The sequence below is a fragment of the Protopterus annectens genome, chromosome 11.part0 (assembly GCF_019279795.1).
Source record: "Protopterus annectens isolate FY-2018-M chromosome 11.part0, PAN1.0, whole genome shotgun sequence".
NCBI lineage: Eukaryota > Metazoa > Chordata > Ceratodontiformes > Protopteridae > Protopterus > Protopterus annectens.
Window position 1 is genome coordinate 916,179,551 of NC_056745.1, and position 20,101 is coordinate 916,199,651.

At 43.4% G+C, this 20,101-nt stretch overlaps 1 protein-coding gene and 1 pseudogene across 2 annotated transcripts in view; both read right to left on the reverse strand.

Moving 5' to 3' along the window:
- The window catches only part of UPF2 (UPF2 regulator of nonsense mediated mRNA decay), a 2,519,933-nt gene that overhangs the window by 2,245,293 nt on the left and 254,539 nt on the right, over positions 1-20,101 (reverse strand). The window lies entirely within an intron of this gene.
- Positions 9,581-10,122, reverse strand: LOC122815638 (annotated as a pseudogene).

Genomic DNA, 20,101 nt, shown 5'->3' on the forward strand with positions numbered 1-20,101 from the left:
CAGCGGCTCTGGACCCATCTGAAGGAATAATATTCGAGACTCCAATACCTTGAGTTTCCAGTGGCATGGCCGACTCCCCATGGGAGTCGGTAGCGGACTGCGACTCTGAAGTAGTGGGCGTCAGGGGCTGCGAAAGCGCCTCACTGAGAACCGGCGAACCGCCGACTGGCTTAGGAGAAGCTTCGTCGACAGTTTTGGGCCTCGGTTGTCTATCTCTCTCCTTTTCTTTGTGTTTTTTGTGAACTCCGGTAGTCGGATGGCTATCTGAAGACATTTCCGGATAATTAAACCGGCGTCCAAAATAGTTTAAAGCAAAATCATACCGACGCTTAACAGTGCATTGGTTAAATCTAGCACAAAACCGACAACCAGAAACGTTGTGATCAGGGCCTAGGCAAGGGATACAGTAAGAATGAAAGTCCTTATGAGGTATTTGCTTTCCACAAGAAATACAATTATTTACTTTTTCTGACATTGGTCTGGAGCAAGAAAAAAGTTTCCCCAACGGGGTACTTAGCTTTATTGAAGACTTCGGATCTGAAACTCGAACACGAAAATCTCAGGAGTCGGCCGACTGGCACTTGCGAACTGCTTCTGCTTCGGGCACCGCGCGGCAAGAAAGACTGAAGAAAATGGCGTTGGCTGCTTCTTTTATACCGCTAACGACCTGACGTCAGGGAAGGGGCGACAGCAGCCGACGCAGGACCCAAGAGTTTGGAATTCAGGCCGGCTGAGGGCAACCTGTCAGCAGGATTACCCAAATGTAATGTCTGCAACAGTGAAACACGAAGAACATCCTCTGTCAAAATGTTGTGCGTTAATGCACTAAATAGTTTATAAGCAGGTACTAAAGCTACATAATACTTCAACTGAATTCTGATAGGTGAATGAGTCCAGATGAGAAGACTCGCGTAACAGTAGCATAGTGCACCACAAACATCTATACTGTTTTGCATGTAACACCGCCTCAAAAGTATTAAAAACAACAAGCCTCTAAAATATTCACAAAGTATGGTTCTGATGACCATGCCAAGAACTGAAAAGTACATATGCAAGACGTAATATCCCACCATCATTTTTAACTTAGTTTAACTCACAACACGCATGTTATATCCTCAAAATATTCACAAGGGTAATCATTTTGGTGACAACTCCCAAGAACTAAAAAAAAAAAAAAAAAACGTGAGCAGTAATGCTGTCCCAACACATCATTTTTCTTAAGCTGGTTTAGCTGGCAGTGTGCTTATTACCTTTACTTAACTGCTATTTTCATAGGCATTTCCAATCACTTTACTTTTCTGTACACTGTCTTTAAATTTACCTCTTCAGTGAATGTCTGGCAGAGTCTTTCTACTGCATCTGAGCGGGTACTCGCTCGTGTTTATGTAATCTGACTCCTAATCTTCATGACACACACCTGTCCCTCCAACATGTCCTGTTCATGTTGCAGATGAGGTTTATGTCCTTTGAACAGGTATTTCTGACGGTACTTGCTTTGCAGATGTGCAACAAATCCATCAGTGTGGGATCACAGGATGTCTTGCTTCTAGGCAGGCTTTGACTGCCTTACAACTGTCTATAAGAGATCAAGTACAGGGATAGGGCTATGACAGGAACTTCACAGGACTTGTTTACTACTTGTATTCTTTTTGTGAGGAGTCTCTGAGGTCTCTCAGGCTTTAAATGCCTGGTCAGGTTTATGCCAATGCGTGTGTTGTACCATATGACTGGTCATATGTGAGCCGAATACAATGGAACAATGACCTCCTTTGATCTGGATGCCATGCTCTTACTTATAAATTTGTGTGATATGTAGAATTACTTTCTCACCACAGAAGACACATGGCGGTCAAAGGTAAGACTACTGTCAACATACTATATTACACAAACGTTTTCCTCAAAAAAGGAAACAAATGACATACTTATCCTAGTCTCAAAAGAGGCAATCACAAACTTTAACATATGAGCGTAACAGCTGAGAATTCTTAAACTAAGCGCTGCAGAAGAATACACATTTCCCCATATCTACCAAATGCTTTGCCGTCCTTGTCAGAAGGGAAGGGATTGGTATTAAACACATATTTTACAGTAGTTGGCTTCAGCAAATAACTGCTGGGTCTGACCTGGGACTTGTGTATAAAAACTTGTATGATTGAGGAATTGTATACAATCTATCTGATTTCCTGGTATCACGCAAGTTACAAGCTGTCACAAAAACATCCTCCAAGGTTGAAAGAAGAGGAGGAATTGGTTTAAGTACAGGAAAATACAGTTTAACAAATTATAACAGCTCGGAGATGGTAAAATGCAATAATGTTCCCAATGAAATAACTGGATCATTGAGGAAAAACTTTCTGAAAGAGAGACCATTTCAAAGAGACTGACAAAAAACACACTTTCCTCAGAACATGCAACAGAAACCTGAAAAAAATGGAAGTTGTCCCCCATAATCATTTCATGGTTTAAATATCTGAACCTCTTCAGAAAAAGTAGGAATCCTTTTTTTTTCCTGAAAGAGCAAAACAACTTAACTGGTGGAGTCAAAAGCCTGAACCAAATCCCTGAGCTAAGCATAATAAATTACTCCTGTCCAGAGTAACGGAGACTGGGAACCACACCTCTCAACCATGCATGATTTTCATGGAAGTCCATGATTTTGACTCAAATTTTAGCTATGTTCCTCTTAATCACTCCTAAAGCTGGTGACTTTTGGAGAAAGTTGTTGAAGTACAATTAATAAGAAAGAGCAGTAATTTGAGTTGGAGACTTTTTTTCAACTTAAAAGAAGTTATGAGCTTAGCATAACGTTCCATCTGTGTAGTCTCTCTCATTCTTCCTTAATCTGTGGGTTTCAAATCCAACCTCAGATCAGACATGGACACTTTCCAAAAGCTTAGGCTCCAATGCTCAAGCTCCCCCCTACCCATAATGACTCACTCTCCCCCCTTGTTACCTCAGATCGAATTTGTTTCTACCATGTTCGTCAACAAACTATATAGGCAAAGTACAACCACTTTTGAAAACTACTAACACAGACAAGAGAAAGAACAGGAGCTCAACAAGGGACAAAGGTTTCTATAAACACTTCTGTCAGGTCATACCCCAAAGGATGGGGAATGGGGAAGGGGGGGTTGAAGAAGAATGAGAAAGACAACACAGATGGAACATTATGATAAGTACATAAGTACATAACTTCTTTATCTGATGCTGTCTTCTCATTCTTCCTCAACCTGTGGGACACAGTCCCGAGCTACAACAAAACCTTGGGTGGCCTTCATGGAAGAATACTGCCGGAGCCCTGCAGAACCAAAAGCACTATGTCCAATTTGTAGTGGGAAATAAAGGTGTAAAAATTACACCACGAGGCAGCTGAACAACTATCATTAACTGAAACTTTGGCCCAAAAGGCTTGAGAAACTGCCACAGATCTAGTAGAGTGAGCTGAGCCTTAGCTCGATGAGGTAAACGAACACCCTTGTATTTATAAACAAATGAAATACAGTCAATTAACCATATGGCTAAGGTGGCCTTTGCAACTGGTCTGTCAAGTTTTGCATCTGAAAAGGATATGAAAAGCTGGTCAGATTTTCTGAAATACTTAGTTCTGTCTAGACAAAAATGCAATTGTTTGTGGACAATTAAAAGGTGAAGTCTGTATTCTCGTTTGTTTTGGAAATGAGGGGAAAAAGACCAGTAGGCTGACAGACTGGTTTATGTTGTTCTCAGTCACCACCTTGGGAAGAAAAGATGGAATAGTATGCAAAGTCACTCTGTCTTCGTGGAAAATTGAAGCTATTTAGAAGACAGAGCTTGCAATTCAGACACTCGTCTTGCAGACATGATAGTCATCAGAAGAGCAGTCTTCCAAGATAAAAATCTTAAATATACTTGGAAGGCTCAAAGGGAAGAACCAGTGCCTGGAAAATCATAGTTAGATCCCAAGGGGGTGTTGGATCTTTGACAGGAGAGCAGAGAAGGAAAGCTCCTCCAAGAAAACCCTTCCACAATCTAGATGAGGCTAAAAACGACGTCTTTTCTCCTAAAAGAAATTTTGAAATGGCCGCCACTGCACTTTAACAGTGGAATAACTGGACCCCCTCATGAAAAATATGATCTAGAAATTCTAGGCCTGCCAGAACAGGGATGGTAAATGGATCTAAATTCTTCTGTTTAGCCCAAATAGAAAACCTCTTCCATTTGCTCTTGTAACTTCGTCTCATGGAAGATTTGTGGGAAGAGTTCAGAATACTATGGACTGCAGATGAAAGCCTGGCAGATCTAGCCATCACTGGAACTGGAGAAGCCATACAGTTTGTTTCAGACCTGACAGGTCAGGGTGAATCTGCCCTGATGGATGGGACAGAAGATCCGGATGTCTTTTGAGCGTCTACACAGAGCAAACTAGGTGAGATCAAAGAAAGGTGAACAAGAATTTGTCAAGGCCAAAAGGGCCAATAAGGATCACTTTCCTCTTCAACAGGGAGGCTTTCTGAAGAAACATGAAGATTAAGGGGAGAGGGGGAAAGGCATAAAGCAATCCGGGAGGCCAAGCATTGACCGCAGCATCCCTGGGTAACTGTCTCTGAGGGGGAATCAAGGCGAAGAATCTGCTGCACATGTTGTTGTAGGGAGAGACAAAGAGGATGCAGCAGGTTGATCCCACTTCCAGAAGATCACATTCACCAAGGACTCTGTTGAGCCTGTCCATCTGAATGTTGCACTCGCCTGAAATATGTGTTGCAATCAGAAAATGGTTGGCAGAAATCGTCAAGTGCCATACTCTCAATGCTTCTTGGGATTAGGGGTAGGATTTGGGAACACCTTGCTTGCTGATGTACCAAACTACCGACATATTGTCCATTTGTATTGCAATTGCCCCTGGAGAAAGGATGCTGTTAAAGGCCAGCAATGCCAAAAGGACCACTCTCATCTCCAAGACAGTGATATGCAAGCTGGTCTCCTGTGACATCCACGTGCCTTGGACTGCTAAACCAGGAAATGCCCCCCACCCACCCTACCTGGGAGGAATCTGTGGTCAACGTGGCTTTTGGGGAAGGAAGAACAAAGGGGCATCCTTGAAGGACCTCCGGGGAGTGAAGCCACCAAAGGAGAGAATCCTTGCACACTCCAGTTTGGATAGCTGAGGGGTAAAGAAGTGACCACTGGACTGCTGACCTGAGTACCAGTTTGGCTGGAGGAGCTGGGATTACCAAAACCTGTCAGACATGTACTTTAAGGTTTGCAATACTGTCCACAGTAAGGAAACTGAAAGATTTGGACATGTCCAAACAAAACTCCTATGAAGTCGATGCACTGAACTAGTTGAAGCTGGGATTTGTGTAGGTTGACTGTTATGCTCAACGTAGGAGCTAGCTTTAACAGGGTAGTCCCTGGCTTGGATGAGTAGATGCCTGGTTGCAGCAGTTAGGAGCCAGTCGTCCATGTATGGAAAAACATGGAATCCTCCCAGTATGAGATGAGCTGCAACTACCTCCATGCATTTGGTGAACACCCTGGGGGCTCTGGTAAAACCACGCCCCGAAATGGTAATGACTGGCTGCTAGCCTGAAGCATAGATACCTTCTGGAGCGTCTGTCCATCTTTTTTTTTTTTTTTAAACACTTTTACTAAATTATCACTTATGACACAGGCAAACTTACTTTCATATAAAAGTAATCAAACTATATTAACATGACAAACATTACACTTCTCATATGCTGCTATATATCACATAACCTAAGTAATACTACACAAATTATTCAATTCCTGACTTTTTTTTTTTTTAGACAGGAAACATCTTCATTAAACCATCACTTACTACACAGGCATTCATAACAAACCAAACCAACACAATCCTAGTCACAAGCATTTTACATCACAAACCATACGGAAACACTCCCAGTTGCAAACATTATATATCACTTATAATCTATCCAATCTTTTTCACTCAAACCTTTTAGGCCTCATTCCTCCCCTGTTATGTATTCTTCCCACAATTTCATTTTTTCCTAAGCAGTTTGCTCCTACCTTTTTCCTAAAGATCTGAATTCCAGTTGTTTTATCTCTGTTATTCACTACTTCAGGGCCGCGATGGTGCAGCAGTCAGCATTGTCCCCTCAGAGCAAGAGGTTCTCTCGTTTGATTCTCGGCTGGTGCGCCTTCTGTATGGAGTCTGCATGTCCTCCCCGCTGTCGAGTGACGTTAAAGATATGCAGGTAGGTGCGAGCGTGGCCTTCTTTGAAGGTTGGGCGTCAAGCTGGAAAGTCGGCACCATAAAAATCCACTGCCAATCATGAGCGGACCGGAGTTCCGTTGTGGTGACCCCTAACCTGGAAAAGTTGAAAGACATTGCAAAGTCTATATTCGCTACTTCCAGTATAGTTGGTTTAGATTTTGATTTCCATTTTCTAGTAATTGCTTTTTTGCCAGCCACTATTATTAGACACAGCAAGGCCCTTCCATGTCTAGGCAATAGCAATTCTGTATCATAGCTCAGAAAAATCATCTCCTTGTCAGGCCAATCTGCACACGCAGCATCTCCGACAGTGCACCTTTCAGGGAATCTTTGGAGTCCGCCAACTCAATGCACTCCCGGAAAAAGAAGTTAGTCTTACCATAACGTTCCATCTGTACTGTTGATCCTCGTTCAGTCATTATGTGTGGGTATCGGTTCCGACCTCAGAACCAAGCCAGCCATCTTCCAAGCTTGCGTCAGCTACAAACTCTCGAGCTAAAACTCTTACCCAGAATTCCCCTCTCCCTGTTACCTCAGATTGAGTTTGCAAGTCAAAAGAAGGTACAGGCTACCTCTGGTCAAATGACCTAATAGAACCGGATGGCGAGATCCACTAGAAGCCACAGGAGGGGGAAGGAGGGAGGGTCGTAATGACTAAACGAGGATCAACAATACAGATGGAAAGTTATGGTAAGACATAACTTATCTGATATTGTTAATCCTCGTTCATTTCTTACGTGTGAGACAGAGTCCCCAGCTACCCTTATTCCTGGGAGGGTCTCATGGAAGGACATTCCTGAGCACCATAGAACCAAAAGATGCTCTTCCTCTGGAGGCCAAATCCAATTTGTAATGATTGATGAAGGTATGAGGAGTAGCCCAAGTTGCAGATGCACAAATGTCATGTAAAGAGGCTCTGGCATGGAAAGCAGCATAAGTTGACACCGACCTTGTAGAACGAGCCTTTATTTTATTTATTTATTAATTTATTTTCAGTTTGTTTGCCAGGAAGGTCCATTGGGCCACGAGGAGCCCATTTTCAATGGAGTCCTTGGGAGAAAAGCTCCAGAAAAATACAAATACAAATGATAGAAGTTACAAGATTACAAATAGAAAAATTAGATCAGTTAGCACAATGACATATGCACAGATGAGAGCATGGGCCACAAACACCCATACTTAAATGATAGAAGTTACAAGATTACAAATAGAAAAATTAGATCAGTTACCACAATGACATATGCACAGATGAGAGCATGGGCCACAACGCCCATACTTAAGTAACTCCATCCTGTGACCGAGTTTCCTGAAATGGGACATCATGTTGTTCGGGGGGGGGGGTAAACTGAAGACAGAGACAACTCATTATCATGGCCATTTTCTCATTCCACAGCATACTGCTGGTTTCATGCAACAGTCTACAGAAGAAAAAAGTCAAGGGGAATGTCTTCTTTTTCTTCTTAGTTCCTGTGGCTGAGGTGGAAAAATGCTTCTACAGAGTGTCTCGTTAAGGGTTCACTAAATCAGTGCCTGTGGCTGGAATACTGACTATGTCCAAGCTGTGTCCCAAGATGAAAACTGCAAATACTGCAGTCCAATGTTGGAATCTGGAACAACATCAGTTACCACAACGACATACGCACTGATGAACATCTAGGTGGGGAATATGTGGAAAGCTGCTGCTCCATGAAGGCTGAATATGAAGGTTTAATAATTGTGTGTTTCTGTCCTAGGAATGCTGTCAGACTAGAAAACACCACCTGAGACCTAGATGCCTGTCAGGTTTACAAAGCAGTAAGAGGTGGCCACTGTTTTAAGGTTTGAAGCAGTGACTGGAATTTGGCTCTTATCATTCTTCTGTTTTTGAAAGTTTTGCCTCTCTTGTGTCAGGGTTCTTTTCTTAATTTCTGCCATACCTATAGAAGCTTACTGATGACTTTTTTTAGCATCCCTTAACTTTGCTTCTGACTCAACCTTCTCCTTCCCTTTTTAACTGAATGCTTTAAAAACTTTTAATGTCCTAATATTACCATTACATTGCTGACAATCATCAACTTTCTGTGATGTTCCCAAATAAAACAAGCACTTAGCATGAAAATCTTTAAGGGCAAGTTAGTTGCCAAAAGTATATTTGTGGGAAAACTAAATACACCATAACCATCCAAAAATCCATGTAACACTAGTATTTTTGTCATCCAAGCTTACCCAATAAGATACCTGTAAATAGAAATATGACCAGTGGTTCTGAAATGGTAAGAACTGCAAATCCCACCCATTGTTGGTTTCATGAAGGACTGATACCCCATGTCAGACCTGGCTTCAAGCCTGAGGCCTGGGTTGGCCTTCACAAGTAACAGTGACCGTGAGAATTCAGGTTGGATCCACTACCACACAAAAGAGTAAGAACTCATGCGCTGTATTTTACTGCTTTAGTGCACTCCCCCAGCACCACGAAAACTCTTAAGCATCATGTATGGAAATCCTAATGTTTTCTCTTCTGTAAAAACAATAGTCTCATGCTCTTACGACAACAGGAACTGCGTGTGTTACAGCAGAAAAATACATGCGTCTAATGGACAGTTGCTAAACTGCAACCTTCTCCACTGCACACAACCACATTTGTTAAACTGCATTTTCTACACAAAAACACATCTCTGTTTGTTAAAACAGTTTTATTGCACAGTATAACAAACTATTGAACAGATTTCTTTTCTATCAGTAATTCTATAGGATTGCGCATGCAAAAATACAAGTAGTGGTCTGCATAGTAATTTTATCTGAGACTTGCCTTTAGGACAATATGCAACAGACTTCACCTGGTTAAAATTGTTTCAATGATAAAAATAAATAAATAAATGCCATACGGAATATTTTTATCAGTAAACAATGATCTAGTATAAAGAAAAAGCTACCAGTCTGCATTGCATATTTTATCAGATGTTTGCTCCACAAAACAAAGTACATGAATGAATAATGTCTTCATAAAAATATAAAGCACAAATGTTGCTGCTAAAAATCAGTTCAAAAAGTGGGCATGTTCTTCTGTACATCCCACATGGTGCCCAGAGGGCTAAAAGTTTATAACATTGTCTTTTTAGTCTATGGGTCAACAAGATTAATTTTCAGTACAGCCCTCTCCATTAAGCAGCTAGATACAATTTACTTCCTTCCACACCTGGAGGTAGTGATGTATTTTAGAATTCATCTTAACATTGAATGATGGAGGTGTAGTTGTTCCTCAGATATTCATACTGTAATGTATATAAACCTTCCTGAGAATGCCTTAGAGTATGCATGACAGGAGCTCTACAGAAGATGTTGCCTTAGTTCCACACTGATTTATTATCAGTTATGCTTTTTTCCACCCACAGTGTAAATTTTGCGAAGAGTAGAGTCCAGCAGGAAATCCACAGACCTGTCTATTGGTTTGATGATTACTGGGATAGCTGACAGTCCTACAGCTGTGGCAGTCCACTTTCTAACTGACAGGCCACCAAGTCATTCTGGCTAGCAGATACAGTGACACAGCACAGATTCAGTTGATGGTAAAGCCAGGAATAGCTACTGATGCCGAAGACTGCCAGATAAATGCGTCTACCATGGCTACAGTAACTCTTCCTGTCTTCCCTGGCTCATCTCCATGACTAATCAATGCCTTTTTTCCTTTGTCAATTGCATCTGCTGTCACGTAGGCAGTGGCTATTCCATAGCTTGCCCAAACCAAACTGCCAGGGACTAGAGCTCGAAATGACTTTCCAACCTCATTGGCATAGCCCAAAAATCTGACCCAAGTGTCCCGGTAGAGGTTGCGCTCTTCCTTAACAGTTCCCATCCTGCAGGATCAGTGTTACAAGAAAATCAGCATGCAGATCGCTCTACAGTGTCGAGGTCACAGCACTTTTACGACAGGTTTATGGTAGTAGGTAATGGAATATTACGTTGTCTATAAATGAAGGTCACGCAGTCTTTCAACCATTTAGCCAATGTGACCTTAGCAACAGCACATCTTAATCTAGGTCCAGAATAGGCCAAAAAACTGGTCTGATTTATGAAAGGCCTTAATCCTGTTCAAGTAGAAGCGAATTTGCCTGTGAATATCTAGGGTATGTAGGTAATACTCTCCTTTGTTTGAATGATTGGGGAAGAAAACTGGCAAGTCAATGGTTTGATTAATGGACATTTCAGAGATAACTTTTGGCAGAAAGGAAGGATTAGTTCTCAATGACCCTCCATCTCTATGAAAATTCAAATATGGACTCTTGATACACAAGGCTTGAAGCTCAAAGATATGTCTGGCACAAGTAATGGCGACCAAAAACAAAGTTTTCCATGACAAATACTTGAGGTTGCAAGAAGAAGCTGGTTCGAAAGGTGGCATTGTAAAAGCCTGTAGGACTAAAGACAGGTCCCAATTAAGTAGGTTCTCTAAAAGGGGGTTTTACACGATTCACGCCTTTTATGAAAGTCTTGCATAATTTGTGTGACATAAGAGAGGAGTCTTGGACACCATCATGGAAATTAGATATTGCAGCCAAATGAACTCTAATGGTAGAGGCAGATAGACCAGATTGAAATAGGGTAGTTAGATACTCCAGTACTATCGACACTGGTGCTGAAAAAGGATCTACCTGTTTTTCTTTTTTCTTTCAGCCAAAAGGTAAATCTTTTCCACTTGCTGAGATATGTAATTCTGGTGGAAGACTTATGAGATGCAATAAGAATGTCACGTACTGGCAAAGAAAGAGGATTCTGCCTGGCAATCAAGGGAATTGGATGAGCCAAGCTGTGAGCTTCAGGCTGTTCAAGTTGGGGTGAAACAGATTCTGCGGATGGGAGATCAACCCCGAAGTTGGATGGAGAATCCACGGTTGATCTAGCAGGTGAGGCCAAAGGAAGGGGAACCTAATCTGACGAGGCCAATATGTTGCTATGAGGATTACTTTGCTCTTCAACTGGTGGGCTTTCTTCAGAAACTGAGGAATGAGGGGGAGAGGTGGCAATGCATAAAGTAGACCCGAGGGCCAATCGTGGACTTGCGCGTCCCTGGGTAACTGTCACGGAGGGGGAACCAGGGCAAAATAGTTGCTGCATTTGTAGTTGGTCAGGAATGCAAAGAGGTCGCAGCAAGGAAAACCCCAGCGGTTGAAAATCTCCGCCACTATCAAGGGATTCAGGGACCACTCGTGAGGTTGTAGTATACACCTGCTGAGTCTGTCTGCTATCACGTTGGAACTCCCAGGAATGTGCATTGCTAGAAGAAAACAGTTGGTAGCCATCGCCCAATGCCATATACTCACGGCCTCTCGACAAAGTGGGTAAGATTTGGCTCCACCCTGTTTGTTGATGTACCAGACCACCACCATGTTGTCTGATTGAATCACAATAGTCCCAGACGGCAGCAGGGGATGGAATGCTTGCAACGCCAAAAGCACCGCCCTCAGCTCTAGAACATTTAAATGCAGATGGGCCTCCATTTCGGACCAAGTACCTTGGACTATGTCCCTGACATAGCCCCCCACCCACCCCATCAGGGAGGCATCTGTGGTCCCTATAGTCTTGGGCTGTTGGGAGGAGAAGGGGCGAGACCATTGTGACGGGTTGTGGGCCATCCACCGATTTAAATCCTGTTTGCACCTGTGAGTTACCCGAATCTTGGCTGAAAGAGGGTACTGAAAAGGATACCATTGGGTGAGCAGCAGCCATTGTAGAAGCCTCATGTGAAACCTGGCCAGGGGGACAATGGTGATGGAGGCTGCCATGGAACCTAACAACTGTAGGACAGAGTGAGCTGTGGATTACTCCCTTGAAAGGATTGGGATCAGTTGTTGCTTTATCCTTTAGAATTCTGTGCTCTGGAATGGATGCTCTGCAATTCTTTGTATTCAAGATGACCCCTATGAATTCTGTGGACTGAGATGGGGTGAGATTGGATTTTTGCCAGTTTATGGTTATGCCTAGCCTTTCTGCAGAGAGGAGAGAGTATGCCAGGGCTTCTTCCAATAGATGTCTGGTGGGGGCAGAGATGAGCCAGTCGTCTAGGTTTGGAAACACCTGGAATCCTTGTAGTCGCAAGTGAGCTGTGATGACTGCCATGCACTTTGTGAACACTCTGGGGGCTGCAGAGAGTCCGAAGGGCAATACTCTGAATTGGTAGTGACTGGCTCCCGCACGGAAGCGAAGGAATTTTCTTGATGGTCTGTCCACTTTTATGTGGTAGTACGCATCTTGAAGATCTATTGAGCACATCCAATCGTCTTTTTCCAAAAGCGGAAGGATAAGACTGTATTGTGACCATCTGGAATTTTTGTACTTTTACAAACGTTTTTAATACACAGAGATCCAAAATTGGTCTCCAGTCCCTGGTTTTCTTTGGCACCAAAAATAGTCTCAAGTAGAATCCGGATCCTATCTGGTCTGAAGGGACTATTTGGATGACTCTCTTTCTTAGCAGTTTTGAACTCTCTAAAGCTGCTTCTTCCCTCTGACTGGGTGGAACATCGGATAAGTTTGTTAGTGGAGCAGGACAAAGGTCAAAGGGAATATGACAACCTCTGGTTATTATCCTTTGTACCCAACAATCAGTGGTGATGGTTAGCCAGGCAGAAGGGTATAAAGAGAAACGACCCCCAACCACTTCCAGAGGAAAGCAGATGGGCCACTCTTCAGGAGCGCTGGTAGGATTGGCCAGGGAGAGTCCCTGGAACCCTGGTTACACGGACCCCCTTCTGCCCCAAAAAGGGCATCTTCCCTGTGAATTTCCCCCTCTGCTCTAGGGCAGAACACGGCCTGTGTGTCGCAGAAAGGACCCGGAGACTTTTTGTATCATATCTTCCCACTCTTCTGGTTTCTGGAGAAAGCCCATTGAGGGGAAAAATAACGAACATCCATGGCAGAAAAGGTCTTACCATCCTGTTCACATCTTGCCAGTGAGCTTTTAACCTTGGGTCCAAACACTGAAGAGGCTTCGATGGGAGCGTTGAGAAAGAAAGCCTTGAAGGGTTCCATGAAATTACACAAGCGCATCCAGGCATGTCATCTCAGAACAATGCCTGAACTCGCCGCTCTAGCTGCTCCTCCTGATGCGTGAGATATCAGGAGCATGGAGGAGTTGGATATCGATTCAACAGTGGCTAGCTGAGAGGCCACTTTGTCACGGACCTCATCAGACACAGCACCAGCCAAAGTTTCAGAGAGCTCAGAAATTAAATCCCTTTGAAGCCTGGTAAAGTGTGCCATATAGTTTAGGGACCTGACTGCAAAGGTCGTTGATGCAAAAGTACGCTTCTCTATTCTGTCCAGAGCCCGCGACTCTTTGTTGGGTGGATGGACAGTCTGGCTTTCTTCTTCCGCCAGGTCCTTTTTAGTTGCGACCGCCACCACCAAAGCATCTACAGGAAAACTTTTGGACCAATGGGGATCAGTAGCAGAAGGGGACAAAATTTTATCTGGCCTCCGGGGAATGGTCTGAATGGTGTCAGGAGCCTTCCACGCATGCTGCATGACGAACTGGGCCAGTTCGTCGGCAGGTGGAGTAACCCAGGAGGTAGGGGGCCGGGCAACAAAGGCCTGCAGGAACACAGACTCTTCATAGGTTGGGTTCGAGGGCTGCCAGTCACTCCTCTGTTTAAGAATTTCAAGAATATCACCAAAGGATACCTCAGAGGGTGAGCGAGCGGACCCTTCCCCATCATCAAAGTCTGTGTCTTCCTCTGTGGAGTCCATGTGCTTCCTCTTGCACAAGCTCTTTTGATGAACTTCCTCAGAGGGAGAAGCTGGGAAAGACAGCGCAAAAGGTGTCTCCTGTGGGAGTATATCCTGAGGCCCTTGCGCCCGGTGTCTGCTAGGAGTGACTTGTGTACATTGCGGTCCAGAAGAGGGCGGGGAGAGTGATACCACAGGATCGCCAACCGACGCCTTCTCCATTAGCTGGAAGGCCGGTCCACCTGAAGAGGGATGAGTGCCCAAGGGCAGGGGTCATCCCTCTCCTAAGTGGCTAAGCCTGCACTCTCGGAGTCTCTGGATGGCTGTGAGACACCAAATTATGTATGCCACAGCTGACATCCTGGGTCATAGCAAAACTCTCCTGCCACAAAGGCAACTTCGGCTCCTTAGTGAGGTCCATAAAGGGAGCTGCAGAGGGGGAAGACTGTGCTATATCAAGGGGCTTCAAAGGCAATGAAGGAGGAGAACAAGTAGGGGTCCTTGGTAAAGGGTGATCAACTCCCGAGGAAGGATAGGTCCGGGGGGGGGGGGGGATACTTCTGGCCAAAAGCACTTGATTCACAAGACGCAACACGTCGTGTTCAGAGAGCCTTCTAGTGGATTTCACGGACATGGCTGAGGGGGAGTCAGGTCTATCCAAAGACGGAGCAAACTCGGTGCCCACCTCTGAGGTCTGCACCGAAAACAACGGGGCTGTAAAGGACTGAACTACAGGTGTCTGCACCGAGGAAATCATTGGTGCTGAAGTCATGGCCTGCACCGACGGTAAGGTCGGTACCAAAGTGGTTGTCGGCATTAAGGCTGGAACTGAATAAATCGGTGCTGATAACTGAATGGTCAGTGCTGAGAAGGTAGTCAGTGCCCGGTAAGTCAGAGCCGAAAAGGCAATGGGCATAAAAAAATCCATCGACGTTGTGACAGCCTGCATTGACTGGACAGTCGGTTCAGGTAAAAAAGTCTGAACCGAGGAGCCCCTCTGTACCAATACGGTAAAGGGCACGCTAGTCGGTGCCGAAGTCACAGATGGCTCCAATGGCCTCGGTGCCGAAGGTCTAGGTACCGAAAGTGCTGGAGCCGAAGAAGTCAAATCCGAACTGAAAAGCTTAGCTTTCCTGGGTCTCGGTTCCTGTGGGTCTCCAGCAGGGGACAAAGGAAGAGACTTGGCCTTTATATGTTAATCACTCTTTTTCTTATGGGATCTTGGAGGGGTTGAAGCCTCCGACTCAGAAATAGCCTCTGAAAAAGGAGATTTAAGTAGCCCCTTCAATATTTATTTATTTTTTCTCTCAAGCAACGTCCTGTTTGAGAAATTCTTAAAAATCCCACAGGGCGGGTGAACTGTTAAATGAGGTACACCCAAGCAATAGACACACAGGGAATGTGCATCTGAAGTAGGTAATTTACGGCCACAATCTAAACATCTTTTAAATCCTGGACTACCTTTTTTATCTGCCATGTTAGAAAGAAAGAAGAAAACCCAGAAAAAATACCTGCAATGGTACAAGAATTACCTGAAGGTAAGAAGGAAAGGGGGGTTACCAACGATGGTAAAAAAGAAATGACCTTGTGGTAAAGGTGGAGGAAAGGAATAGAAAAGATTCAAGAAAGGATAGTCGCTAAATTCGATAAGGTAACAGAAATTTATTTAATAACTTTTCTGTGAGAAAAGGCTGTTTTAGAATTTAGAATGAAGAAAAATATTGTACTTAGCTCGAGAGAATTAGCTTGACACGACCGAATGGCGATGCGGCAAACAAAATCTGACGTAACAGGGAGAGGGGAAGTCTGGGTAAGAGTTTTAGCTCGAGAGTTTGTAGCAGACGCGAGCTTGGAAGATGGCCGGCTCTGATCCGAGGTCGGAACCGATACCCACATGTAAGGAATGAACGAGGATTAACAATATCAGATAATATGTTTCCAATTACCTCTTTTCTTTCCCTTCACACCTTCAACATTTACTGTCTACCCAAGGAAAAATTCTCTGGCGTCTAACTTGGGGAATAAAAACATATATATATATAAACATTTCCAGACAAAAATCCTAAACCTTCTAGATTTTGTTGCATATTTGGGAGACGTACATATATCCTCTCATTGTTTCTTTGTAAATTGTTTATCCAATCTCTCTTCCCTATCCTTTCTAACCTCCTCTGATTGATTCTTATAGTTATTGTGCAACATTTTATATGCACTATTAATTATTCCTTTTTTAATGGCCGCTTCTGTTCTAGATTCTCTTAAAAACTCTACCAGTGTTAGTCTTTCATTTAGGACCCCTTATTTCTTTCTCTTTGCCTATACTCTGATATTATTTATTTATTTATTTACATTTGTTGACCGGGAGTGTCCAACTGGACGTAGGTCCATTTTCAGCGGAGGCCCGGGGAGAAAAGCTCCACAGTTAAAATAAACAGACAGTAGTTACACTGGATTACATAGCGATTGACAATTTAACATAATAATTAATTACAAACATATTTACAGATGAAGAGCACAGTACATCAGTAGACAACTAGAATCTTTACCTGCAAAGTACATAACAGACATTAATAAATGTTACAATAAAAAGTTCCTGCTGTATAATAAGTACTAGGCTTATGAGCATCTGAGCTTGCTATAATCAAGGTAGTTAGTGGGGTGGAAAGAAAGGTAGTGGTTGGATGGGGTGGGTGATATTAGAGTGGGAGTTGCAAGGGCATAGCCAGCATGTTTTTTTGGTGCGCTATTAGTAAAGTTTTGAAGTGGGTGCATGATGGTATGCAGGTAATTGTGGGTGGGAGGGAGTTCCATAATTTGGCTATGGCGCAAGAGAATAGCGCTTCACCAGCAGAGTTATTGGCTTTAGTGATATGCAAGTGATTTTTGTTGCTGGATCTTAGTATATTGATATCAATATCATTCCCGGATATGGAAGACAATCTCTAACCTGCAGTACAAATAAATTTGTGGCGTGTTCCCATTCCATCATCTTTCCCTCTCTAGTTATTTGCTCCCAATACCTTGGTTCCTTTGCCAGTTTTCTCCAATAAATTCCAGCCCCCTCTTGCCAACTGTCTGTATCCGTAATTGCAGTCATCCCTAGCGACAGAATCTCCTTTCTCCATCCCCGTGTTGCTTTTGTTTTTGTAATACTTTCTGCTATTTTATAGATATAACATTTTGCATGATTACTGTTGTTCTTAAAGGCCTGCATCCAAAATCACAGTCTCTCCCGGTTTCTTGAACCCCCCCCCCCCGTTTCATCATCATCCCTTTCCACTTTGAATTATAGTGTTGTGCTTGTGCTATACATAGTTGTCTTAAATGTATAGCTCTGAAATACCATTTCAGATTGGGAAAACCAAATCTGCCCTGTTCTACTGGAAAAATCAGCTTATCCCACTTGACTCTTGCCATCTTCCCCTCCCAGATAAAGTCCTTCAGCTCTTTATTAATTGCTACCCACAACTTCTCCTCTGCTTGACCTGTGTATATGACTAAAGGGACTAAAAACATTTTCACTGCTTGTATCTTACTATCCATATCCATATAACAAAGCTTCCACTTTCTCAGTTTTTGTATTATCTTTTGTTAAGTCTCTTCCCACATATCCTTAGCTGCCACACTAGAATTATTTTTAATCCATATTCCAAAATATTTCATTTTATCATGTCTCCATAAATATGGGTATTCCTGAACCAGTTCATGTTTGGGTACATAATTTACCACTACTGCATTTGTTTTAGCTTTACTAACTTTGTATCCCGAAAAGATGTGAAACGGTCTCAAAATCTTCCACAACAATGTAATGTCTTTTTCTGTTTTTGGCAGGTGCAAAATATAATCTGCAAATAAAGCCAGCTTTTCTTGACTACAATACCAATTATATCCTTGAATTTCTGAGTCCCTTATTTTCTTTGCTAAATACTCTAAATAAAATGCAAATAATACAGGGGAAAGAGGACACCCTGCCTGGTTCCACTGCCCAAGCAGAAATTATCAGAGGACCCCACCCACTTTAATTTTCACGTCCAATCCCTCATATATTCTCCTAATCAGCTTTATAATTTTTTCAGCAAATGCAAATTATTCCATTGCCCTGCTCATAAAGTCCCAGCTCACACTGCCAAATGCTTTCTCTGCATCAAGACCCACCAAAACAATGGTATTTCCTTACATTCTGCTTCCCTCTGGATCATCAATGTTCTGGTAATGTTATCAAATGTTTGCCTCCCCGCCACAAAAAGTACAGTTTTGTACCTACCATAAATGTAGATGTTCGAGTGCTAATACAGCTGCAGTAATCACAGATGGGTTCTCTGCCGTCAGGCAGGTCCTCGGTCGGCCGAATTCCAAAGTCTAGGTCCGGCGTCTGTTGCTGTCGCTTTCTCTCCTGACGTCAGTGAGGCAGGAGTATATAAGACACAGCCGACGCCATTTTCTTCAGTCTTTCTTGCCCCAGATGTCAGGTGCCCCCAGAAGGAAGGCAATACATAAATTATAATTATATACATGAAATGCAATATAACCAAAAATCAGAAGTTGCAAGCAAATATACCATAGAAGGATAACCCAATCAGGTTGTATGAAGAGGGGTTAGGCCCTAGGCCTTTACCAAGAGGGGAAGGAGGGAGGGAAAATTGTACTGCAGCTGTATTAGCACTCGAACATCTACATTTATGGTAGATACAAAACTGTACTATGTTCATCGTGCATACAGCTGCAGTAATCACAGATGGGTGGAATCCCAAAGCTACGCACAGGGTGGTAGGCACTAGGTGGAACTGGGATGAGCCAGAATGCCCTGCAACACAGCAGTGGCAAAGCCTGCTCTAGTTTTGGAATATAAAGGCAGGTGGTAATGTTTTGTGAAGGTATGCACAGAACTCCAAGTGGCTGCCTCCAAAATATCTTTGGTAGGAACTCCTCTGAGGAAGGCTGTAGAAGTAGCTGTGGCCCTGGTGGAGTGGGATCTTATGCCTGTAGGGACAGATTTTCCATGATAGGAGTAACAAAACCGTATGCAGTGGCCTATCCATTTTGAAATTGTTTGTTTGGTAACTGGCTTCCCTTGAGCTCCTACAGCATAGGACACAAAACGTTGTTCTGATTTCCTGAAAGGCTTTGTTCTGTCCAAATAATAACGTAGCTGTCTATGGATGTCTAAGAAGTGTAGCAGCCTTTCCCCTTTGTTTTGAGGATTGGGGTAAAAGGTAGGTAAGTGTATGGCTTGATTTAAAGCTACCCTGGATACCACTTTAGGCATAAATGACAGATTGGTTAGAAGGGAAACCCTGTCCTGATGGAAGATGAGAAAGGGCTGCACAGCCATGAGGGCTTGTAGTTCCGAAACCCTACGAGCTGAGGTAATGGCCAGAAGGAAAGCCGTTTTCCAGGACAAATATTGCAAATCTGTTGAGGCAGCTGGTTCAAAGGGAGGCAATGTTAATTTTTCTAGAATGTAATTAAGATACCAGGCTGGAATTGGTTGTTTCCTTGGTGGTCTTATATTCTTAGCCCCTCTGAGGAACTGTCTTAAGAGTGGGTGAGAAAATAAGAGTGGATCTGTGTTGACTTCTGCAGAAATGGCTGAGGCATGGATTTTTATGGAGGAAAATGAAAGTCCACTGTTCAGCAGCTCAGCTAGATACTGTAATACCCGAGGCAAATTCAGTTTTCTAGGGTCCTGGCCTTTTTTCTCATTCCAAGAGCAAAACCGTTTCCATTTTGCGGAGTAAGCCTTTCTAGTAGATGGCCTTCTGGCCTCCAAAATGACATCCTGCACCTCTTTGGGGAGTAGAGTCTGTTGTGGTGTTAAGGAATTTTCCATGCAGCGAGATTGAGTGTTTTCAGCTGACTGTGAAGAGTTTTGTAGCTGTGCTGAGTCAGCAGAAGAGGCATTAGAGGTAGGGACCAGGGAGGAGTATGTGTTAGGCTCCTCAGGAGTGGGTACCAGTGTGGTCTTGGCCAGTCTGGAGCAATCAGTATCATCTTCGGTCTGTCTGCTCTTGCTTTCAAGAGCACCTTGGGCAGAAGAGGCAGGGGTGGGAAAGCGTACACTGTCCATGCTGTCCAACTGAATGAAAGGGCGTCCACTCTCCAGGCCTTTGGATGAAAGGTCCTTGAACAAAACTTTTCCAACTGATGATTCCTGTGGGAGGCAAA